The 10,430-nt window shown below is 44.4% G+C and overlaps 1 long non-coding RNA gene across 3 annotated transcripts; it reads left to right on the top strand.

Moving 5' to 3' along the window:
- Positions 2,461 to 9,949, top strand: LOC110396593. Of its 3 annotated transcripts, XR_002437082.1 has the most exons (6): positions 2,461 to 3,952; positions 4,375 to 4,506; positions 6,934 to 7,828; positions 8,892 to 9,086; positions 9,613 to 9,742; positions 9,813 to 9,949. It is a non-coding gene; the product is annotated as an uncharacterized LOC110396593 (long non-coding RNA). The 3 variants fall into 3 exon arrangements; XR_002437083.1 differs by lacking the exon at positions 9,613 to 9,742 and having other exon boundaries at positions 7,721 to 7,828; positions 9,813 to 9,832; XR_002437081.1 differs by lacking the exon at positions 9,613 to 9,742 and having other exon boundaries at positions 9,813 to 9,832.

The raw sequence follows: 10,430 nt of genomic DNA, 5'->3' as shown, positions 1-10,430 counted from the left end.
TTCCCCTTCCCCTTTCCTTTTTGGAAGAAAAGGCCACTGTTGAATTTGATTAGCTTTCTATTTTTGGATCATTTTATTCGGGAATAAATCATGCTGGTAGCCTAACGGTAGGCTACACATCTGCATGAAAATGTTCTTCTCTTGTGAAAAACAGAAACATGAGCAAAAGAGTTTCTGAAACCTTTCATACTGAAGCCTGTGAAAATGGGTTTTGTTTTTAAATTAAATAGCTGTAACTGTTCTCTGACTGTGGAAGAGATCACTGATGGGCATGAAGCACTGCTGGGCTGGGATCTGCTTTAGGAATGTGCCTAGGAGGAAGGTGCCTACCTGTGCACTAGGCAGCAGAGCTCCCACTATCACTATAGTTACCAGATTTCATACCATTACATGTTAGATAAAATTATATAAAGTTACAAAAAAAATTAACATTATAGTTATATATTTATCCTGAATGCGGGGAGCTTGCTCCCTAGGGCTTGGCGTCAGAAGCCAAACCTTTTCCCTGCTCTCCAGACCCGTTATCAGCCATCACATGCCTTCTCTTGAATTAGCAATGCTGAAGATGGAGAAGAGAGGCTTTGCCAGCCTTTCCCACCCGAACCGTTCCCACCAGAGGGAGCCAGGAGCCAGTTCATGGGCTCGCAAGCTGCAGGAGGTGTGTTGTGCTCAGAGAAGGATCAGCCATCCCTAGGCCGGGCTGCAAATTCCCCCACACAGGGCTGTATTTGTGTGTTGGAGTCCTGTAACAGCACTCGGTCCACAACGTGTCTTGAAGAGATGCAGGAGTTATTTCTGGATACTTGACTTGACTGTCTTCATTTTTAAATAGGATACATTGATGTATGTGTGATATCGATGTGACAGAGTACCACATTTTCCACATTTATCACAAGAATATCCAATTTCCCAGTCAACACACCTTTAAAATCCCCTTACAATATTATAAATAGGGTCGTCTCATCAGATAGTTTGAGAAGCATTTAACCTCAGCTGCTGATTTACACTGCTAGTATGAAAACCTTTATTAGCATCTGGGGAAAGCAGCTGGCTCCCAAAATTGTAGTGTCCCAGGCTACTTCAGAGCTGCCCCACAGCCACTGAATGTAAGCTTAAAAATGAATGAGAAATCCTCCCATCTCATGCATACTCCCCTTCTTCTCACTTCCAAGTGCTGCGAGTGTCCATGGAATAATACACAGTTTTCTGAATTTACCTAGAGGTGGAGAACAGACATTTCATTCAATGGCAGAAGCTTCTCCCTAATTGCTGAATGTCTTCTTCTTCAGTGTATCCTTAGTCCAGGACTTGCACTCGCAATGTTTCCACCTGGCAGACACTTCTCAGGAGCCATCATAGTGATGTCACAGGGAGAAGTGCCTGGTGGAGATGTCTGTAGCTGGCAAGCCCACGGCTGGGCAGTTGGCTGCAGCACTGGAGGACTTTCCCACAGTAGACCTCCTGCAGCTTTAGGAGAACTCATTCCATTGGGTCTCACGGTTCTCATCCTGTTATCACAAAACCACAGAACCATTAAGGTTGGAAAAGACCTGTAAGATCCCCAAATCCAACCCCAGCCCACCTCCACCATGCCCACTGACCACGTCCCTCAATGCCACATCTCCACGCTGAACACCTCCAGGGATGGTGACTCCACCACCCCCCTGGGCAGCAGTGCCACTGTATCACTGCTCTTTTGGAGGAGAACTTGTTCCTAATATCCAGCCTGAAACTCTCCTGGGAGATTGATGGGTGTTGATTACTGATGCACAGTTCTTTCCCACCAATTGCAGTACAGATGGAGGCAGCTTCTGGAAACACCTCTAGATACATACTCAGTGCTTCCCATGCTCCCATCAGAAGAGACCTTGCATGTAAGTTTGGGATTTGATAGCCATACAGTACCTTTTTCTGCCTGTGGTCTTTATAAACTTAGCAAAGGTGACTGGGAAAAGTAAGCAGGGATGCACCTACATGGCCTGTTTGTATTGGTGTGGAATGTTGGATTAGCAACATCAGCTCCACAGCAGAATAATCACCAAAGAGCGTTTCTCTGTTCCCCAGATTATGAAAAAGGAACAACCCTCTGCCAAAGACTGCTTATCTCACATAGCACTAACACACACCTGAGGGCAGGGTTGAAGTCTCTTCTGGAAGAGGAGGCTCAGGGGAGACCTTATCGCTCTCTATAACTACCTGAAGGGAGGTTGTAGTGAGCTGGGGGTCAGCTTCTTCTCTCTTGTAACTAGTGACAGGACGAGGGGTAATGGCGTCAAGTTGCACCAGGGGAGATTTAGGCTGGACATTAGGAAATACTACTTTTCTGAAAGAGTGGTCAGGCACTGGAATGGGCTGCCCAGGGAGGTGGTGGAGTCACCGTCCCTGGAGGTGTTCAAGAAACGTTTAGATATAGCGTTGAGAGACATGGTTTAGTGGGGTTATATTGGTGGTAGGTGGATGGTTGGACTGGATGATCTTGTAGGTCTTTTCCAACCTAGCTAATTCTATGATTCTATGATTCTATGATTCTATGATTCTATGATTTTATTGCAATAAAAAAAAGTTTGCAGAATTAGAAAGCTGAGTTCCTGCTCTAGTCTGATGAAGAAAAAAGTTGGGTCTTGTCTGAGAGCTGAGATATTCCCCTTGGTGTCAGCAGAAGCTTGAGACAGCTGTCATTTCCCTGTCAGTGCCTTTGTTTCATCTGTTTCTCTGGACTGTGTGAAAATGGACATAGACAGACCTCCTGCCACATGGCTGCCTGGGAGACACAATGGCACCTGCAAATCTGGAAAGAAAAGCCAACAAAAGAACCAGAAAGGCAAAGTACAATGCACATGGGCTAAGGAGAATGTTTACATAGTTGGTATCAAGGCCACTGGGTCGGAACAACATCAATAAATACCATACAAAGAAACAGGCTCAAAATAGGTGACAGTTTTAATGTATGGTTGGCAGAACAACTTGAGCACTGCGGGGATGGATGCTTGAGAAGGCTGTCATGAATCGCTTGTCCTCTGCTCTTTGCACACCTATGAAACTCAGAGTGCTGCTCACTAAGTTTGCAAATGGATGATCCTCCTCTCGTGTGCCTCCCTGATGCTGCCATGGGTCCTGTGATGCAATGCCAGGTCGCAAGAGAAAGAAATAAGGAGTAGTGGGCATCCCATCCGCAGACAAAGCAAATAAAAGTCTCTATTTTGTCATGTGAAAGGTGTTTTGGGAAAAAATTCCTGTTTGTCAACAGAAAAGTGGAAAGTGACAAAAGTTCTTGGAGCAGAGAGTGGACAAACTCATTTCTAGCTTATGGGCATCCCCTGAAGTGTTTGGTCCTGCAACACTATCTAATCTTTCATGATTTTACTTTGTAAGTAGCTAAATGTTTTTTTAATAATACAGCAAGTTCCACGAAAACCAAGTCCTGGTGCCCAGAGAGTGAGTCAACTGCAGACTGCTGTAACGCCTTGTTCTTGGGGAAAGGCTCTGCCATTTGAGGATTCAAAGTGTGGGAGAACAGTGGTACACGGTGACTCTACCCTGGAAGCCTTTCTGGCGATTTCCACGTGTGATAAAACCAAAGGAGCTTTCCCCAGAATTCCAGGCTGGTGCATTTCAATTGACACATGTTTTCCATGAGATGTACAACACATTCAGACCAAAACCACGTGAGAAGAATATTAATATCGATTTTACCTCTGAGGTATATGTTCTTCTTAGTACTTTTATATTCCGATGTTCAGATCCTTGCTCTGAGTGATGTATGAGTGAAGATGGCAATGACCAGCGATCTGCGCTGGCTTCACCTGAGTAAGCTAAATAACCATCTGGATGTTGTCCAAGGTGTCTGAAAGCAAAATGAGCCAGTGCAGGATTCAGGAGACGTAATCTGTGCCAAGGTCTGTGCTTCCAACTGCAGCCTGGAGACGTGTCTGAGGTGGATTTGGCTTGCAAGGTAGGAAGCACGCAGTATGGCAGGCGGGGAGAGAGGGTGGAGGAGGTGAAAGGCACGGGATTTGGGCCCTGGTTCTGGTGGCATATGGGATAAATGAGAAGGATGATGCTCTATGACACCCCTGACAGCCCATCGTGTACATGACTCTACATACCTCCCTCGTCATCTGCCACTGTGAGGGGAAGAGGGGTTTCCAGAGTCCCCAGGCTGACAGAGGTTATTGGTAGGGCCATTTGCAGCAATTACCAGGGATACACGGCAAAGGGGACTTCCCATTTACCAGTGCAGGTAGATGGATTTTTACAGGGCTGTGTAGCCCTCTCCTCCTGGTGAAGAGTGAGTTTATGGCAACTTCATGGGGCTATCTATGGATTTTATGGAACTTCTGTATGATTTTCAAGTGCCTGCTTATACAAATACAGGACCTCACCATTCTCTGCTTGCTGAAGCCCCGTTTTCTGTGTATCTTCTGTGAGTCTGAGACAAAACTGAAGCCACGAGGACTTCCTCATACCTTCTGATTGCTCTGCTCTTGATTTTCCAGCCTTTTCAAGGTATGTCATGTCATTTCAATGAATGCATCCAAAAGCGTCTGAATATTTTAGGTTCTCAGGACAACAAGAAGTAGTGCATAGTGGCAGGTCTTCAGTTTTGCAGTTTCCCTTGATGAAATGATAAAGAATGGAAAGATAAAGAAATCCAGGTCTCCAGAAGCTGGCAGAGCATTGTTTTAGGACGTACATACATCCTGTAATCTTTCTCTCCAGCAAAAGGCTATTTCCTCCTGAAAATAACTCCATCTGCAGCACCACCTGACTATCTTTATTAAACTCATGCTTACACTTCCGTAAATAGGATCATTTCTCCAGGATGCGAATGAAAATGTTGAGTCTTCCATCTCTCCCTCAAAGACCTATCCATGGTTATGGTCCAATGGGGCACGGTACAGGTTTGCCCCTCTGGGTGGACAGCTGGAGGCCAGTGTTGTACCATGACCCAGCTCAAATGGCCCTATGTCCCATATGCAGACATCTTAGTGGAGCCCACAGGTTGTAGAACTTGTTTCTATGCCTATTTATGGCTCATGTACACCATAAGGGTGATTGGAGTTGCTGTGCTGGTGCTGCTGAGTGCCTAGGCCTTTCCCTCCCCAGCAGGCCTCATCTGCCTAAACTTGGTGCTAGTAGGGAATAGTTAAGTACCTGCAGTATTGAGTAGGAGAAGACATCATGACATGCTCCAGAAAAGCCTGTAGGCTAAAATTACATACAAAATTAGGAGGAGGGAGTTTTCAATCCATCTGTCCTGTCCGTGTCCATAAAATCCATGGGCCTCAGGCCATTAGCCATCCTAGAGTGGACCCAGGGTCCTTTCTTAGTTCAGAAATAATAATTGGAAGCTGGTATGAAGTTTTCAACAATTTGTCCCCAGAGTTCTAAGGGAAATCTGCAAATTACTCACAGATACTGGTTACACTTGATAACAAATCCTGGAAAAACGTTGTTAAAAGGTTCTGATGTTTCAGGTGGAGAGGCTGAAATAGTCTGCTCAGTTACTTTCTATGTGTGAAAGACAGGCTGGAGCGTGGTTCTATCTGTTGCTGAAAGATGATGAAACTAAGGCAGCACTACCTCATATAGTGTTGCTGAAGACTTCACTTATTTCCTTTGTGTCTTTCACCTGCACAGTGGAACAAAATTGATGTTAAGTGAAATAAATTCTTTTTTTTTTTCTCTGAGTGGCAAATTCATAGCAAGAAGTTGGGGAAGTCCCAGCTCACTTCAGTCCAAACCAAACCCTTTTCTGTTTTCCAGGTTAATGAGTCATTAAATTTAGCTATGCATGCAACATCACTTCTATATTATCTCTATATTACTTGCAGGCAACCTAACCTCCAACTCATTCATCTGATAACATTTCATGCTTACCCCCTCTCGTCAGAGTACACAATGTTTTCTACGTGCAGGTTGCAAGAATGTCATTAATGCTTTCCAGAGTGCACACAGAAGAGATAGCTACAGAATCTACTGCCATGTGAATGAGTACTGGGTTGGGGGATGCCTCTTTAATGCATACGAATGCTGTAAGAAATACAGAGGAACAACATATGTTCCCAAGCAGTAAAGAAATGAAAAAGGAGATGTATTCTTAGCACCAAACATATTTCTGCTCTTCAGCTTAGGCTCTGTCATGATTCCTCAACAAAAGAATTGTTCTTCCATATTTGATTACTGGTGTTTGTTTAGTTAATTAGGGTTACTTCTATGAAGGGTTTGAGGGGAAAAATTCTAATTTTATCAGCTGCAGATAGTCATATATTTCACAAAGTGAAAATTTTCTGTATCTTACACAAAGAAGCGTAAAAAAAAGCTGAGTGTTAAAATCCATGTTGATTCAAATACTGGAAATGAGGTACCCAAGCACAATAATTAGGGGTAGGCTTGCTCTTCTCAAATAAACGTGGTTTTTGTTACGCCAGAGCATGGTGTGGACGCAGCTTACATTAGCTGAAATTACATTGCTGCAACAAATGGTATGGCAGAAAGATTTTTCAGGGCTGTTTCATATAACACTGTTGGATAAGAAGGCATTAATACTTTATTTTTTCTTCTCTGACAGCTCTGTAGCTAGGATACGTGAGACATAGCCCCAGTTTTGTTTTACCCTGGGAGCATTTAAATCCATCACTGCTCCTTCTCAGACTGTCAAGTACTGAAGAAAAAAAGGCTCTCTTTACCTTCCTGACCCTGTTGTATGTAGCCAAAAAAATCACCTATCTACTACAGCAGGGGCACCATCGCAGGTCTCCTGGTCTGGACAGTGAGTGCTCTAGTCAGCAGAGGGTTATTATGGGATGGGATTCCTTGCTACAAGAAGTGCTTTGTTTTGTATAAAATGTTTTGACCAACACATCACAAAGCAGGGCCTTACAAAGGCTTACATGACTTTCTCTTTTGGGCTTTTTTCTTTTTTTTCTTCAGAAAGAACATAGGTAGATGTTCACAACTGGGCAAAACACGTAGGAATGACCTACATTCAGACCCTGTGATTTTAGAAATACCTGCCTGAGACTGGAAGATTTCACGCAGGAGCTATGGGGGATCTACACCATAGAGCAGAAGCTGAAGGCCCCAAGGGATACCAATGTCATCTTTGAAGAGTTAGGCTTAAATATTTGGGCAACTAAATTAAGTCCACAGTAGCCTATTCTAGGGAACCTGGTTTAGGGGGCTGTTGGACTAGATGATCCCCAGAGGTCCCTTCCAACCCCTGGGTTTCTGTGATTCCGTGATTCTATCAACCAGCTAATGTTTTCAGAAAGAAATATGGTTGTTTAGTTTGTTCACGCACCAATGAATGAAGACTGCAAACACTGCAGCAGCACCTTGGGCCCTCTCCTGCTCTCAACATCATCAACAACCCAACGTCATTCCCAGATGCTTTCTCCCCCACCAAAACAATGGCTCATATTCTCCAAGTGGCCCATTAGCAATTAACAAATTGAAGTTAACAAGGAAAAAAGCCCTTGAGGTGGGTCGGTTTTGAGAAGCAGCCCTCCTGGAGGCATGGTGAGGAAGTATCATTACCTCTCTGCTGGCTTTTGTGACCCTCTGTCATTGTTCAGGCTTAGCCGTGTGCAGCGGTCAAGCTGTACTCCTTACTCCATGGCCTGCCTTCCACATTCCCTGTTGCCAAGGTCCCCTGGACAGCCTGGTCTGTTCCCAAAGCTCTATAAAAACAAGAGTGCTCCTTGCTCTCCTGTTGCAGGTTTCTGGTGTTGCCGCTCTGTCTCCACGCTGTGGTTGAGACTTTCTACCATGAAGCTCCTCTCCTGCCTCATGGCTGTGCTCCTCTTCCTCCTCCAGGCTGTTCCAGGTAAGAAGCAACACCCGTGCTGGCGTCTGCCTTTATGAACAAGTGACTCTTGCTGTGTAGGAGGCACAAGCTGAATAACGGTATGGACTATACTGCTCTGTGCTGACCAACTCCTTTCATTCGAGATGATTCCTTAGTCCAGAAACTGAAGTGAAAAATGAGCCCAAAATGACCAGCTGTCAAAGCAGAGCATTCGTAGAGATGCCACTACAGTGTGCTGGTGTCCTTCAAACTCTGTGGAGTTTCTTTATGCCGTTTGTGGCAGTGCTGGAAGAAGGCACCACGGAAATGCTCTGCCTCTTCATAACCTGGGGTCACCAGTCTTTTCACTGGGGAACTGTAGCAGAGGAGTAGAGATGTTACCTTGCATTACTCAAATTCATCTACACCAGTGAAGTTTACTTTAGCTGTCTGAATATGCTGGCTCCCCTTCCCCAGCCCTTCAGTTGCACTCATTTACTGATTGTGATTTTAGCCTAACTTTTCTTCATGCTTCATAGAATCATAGAATCATAGAATCATAGAATCATAGAATCATAGAATCATAGAATCATAGAATCATAGAATCATAGAATTGCCTGGGTTGAAAAGGACCTCAAAGATCATCTAGTTTCAACCCCCCTGCTGTGTGCAGGGCTGCCTACCACTAGACCAGGCTGCCCAGAGCAGAGATTTCATGAAACTCCCCATCTTAGAGTAAGTCTTTCAAAAAGGAAGAAACCGGACAAATCTCTTGTCAGCAGTAACTGGATTCCAACATTTATTTTGGTTAAGTTATAGGTACAGCTCAGGGCATACAAGCACATTGCTCTGCCTTCTGTGACCATCCTGCAGCACTGTGGTCCCGGAATTAAGAACTACCCCTTACGATGTGCATGATGGGTAGTGAGTAGGATATGTTCAGAAACTCACACCAGCAACAGCTATTGTTTTTCTGCAGTTGTACAAAGTCCTTTTTGGAGTCCTGTGAGGTCCGTGAGGATTCTCAAAACTTTGGGACAAGCTGTCTTGTGCTTTGGGGTTTTTTGTGTCACACCCCTAACAGGGGTCCATGGGGTTTCAGCAGGAGGAAGATGATGAGACATGGACTGATCCTGCAGCACAACTGGGAATCCCATTCTTCCTGTAGGTCTCGGCTTGCCCAGAGACACCTCACGTTGTGTTGGCTACCATGGGTACTGCATCCGTTCCAAAGTCTGCCCCAAACCATTTGCTGCATTTGGAACTTGCTCTTGGCGTCAGAAAACCTGCTGCGTAGGTATGTGCAGGAACCCTGCCCAGGCAGGCAATGTCTAGAGAGGAGAATACTGAAGTCAGCAAAACAGTCTCTTCATCTCTTTGCCTCCAAATGGTCCAAGACCTCTCCTTTCATTTACACAGATGGATCTGGCTTCCCTGTGCTAATGGCAGCATGGAGCCCAAGAACATAGTTGCCATGTCCCACTCATGTAAAGCCCAGTGTTCTGTCTCCTACAGAACAGCTATTCGGTGAAAGAACACAAAAATTGTGGCCCCCACAGGGTATACTTTCATTGATATATATTCTCAGTATCTTCTGTCTACTGGAGGACCGCTGATTGCATTCATGATGATATGTTTAACAGGCACCAGTTAACATTTTTCTTGTAAATTTGTCTAGTCCTATATGGACTTGCTTCTATTAGGAGCTCCTCAATAATCAATGAATGTCAGTATACCTACACAAGATTTATAACTGGGTGTGCTAATCTAACCCAAAGTTCATCCAGCATCTTCTTTGTAACTTTACAATATCCCTCCTTCAGTTTCCTTTTCAAGGTGAAACGTCACAAATTCCTCCTCTTACAGAAGTGCTCTGAATAGCCCCATAGTCCTTCTTTACGTCTTTGCTTCTGAGGACCTACAAACCAGAACATCTCAATACTTTCTGTATAGGTGCGTACCAGCGATTCAGATGGTGGTGCAATTACGTTTCCTGTTTTGACTTCAATTCTTTTCATTCCAGACACTACATCAAACCTCCATACTTGTCAAGACGAGGGGGGCCATTGCGTATCTCCAAAAATCAGATGTCTGGAAGAACAGCTGGGACTTTGCCCTCTAAAAAAATGGAAGTGCTGCAAAGAAATATAATAAAGACCTTGCAGAATTGCAGAAAGCCACAGAAAGAAGACGAGAAAACAAACAAGCCTTCTTGCTAGTATTGTAGAGAAGCTGTCTGACTTTCCCAATGTATGAAGTGTGCAATTCATTACAGGCAATGTGTTTTTTTTAATCTATACAACAAAGGCAGTAAACATTAAATAAACAGTGAAACAGTCCCATATATACATGGAGAGAGGCAGAAGGTCTCTGTCATACACCCACATGTAGAAATGCACAGAAGCATAGCTGTTAAACCCTTGGAAACCAAATTCCCTTCCACTCTAAACTTCACCTCCCTCTCTTTTTCTGTCCCATCAAGTGGTCTGTCCTGGTTGGAGATCTCCAGCTGATGTCTTCCTTCAAGATTCACTCTTTGCTCTCAGTGCTCACACTCAAGGCAAATCCTGGGAAATAGTGACTGTGTTCCCTTTTTCCTGAGCCCTTTGCCAGAGAAGAGTGTCTTCTGGGGAATCTCAGC

The sequence above is a fragment of the Numida meleagris genome, chromosome 3, assembly GCF_002078875.1.
Source record: "Numida meleagris isolate 19003 breed g44 Domestic line chromosome 3, NumMel1.0, whole genome shotgun sequence".
NCBI lineage: Eukaryota > Metazoa > Chordata > Aves > Galliformes > Numididae > Numida > Numida meleagris.
The sequence above is the reverse complement of the archived record's forward strand: the minus strand, read 5'-3'. Positions and strand labels throughout refer to the sequence as shown.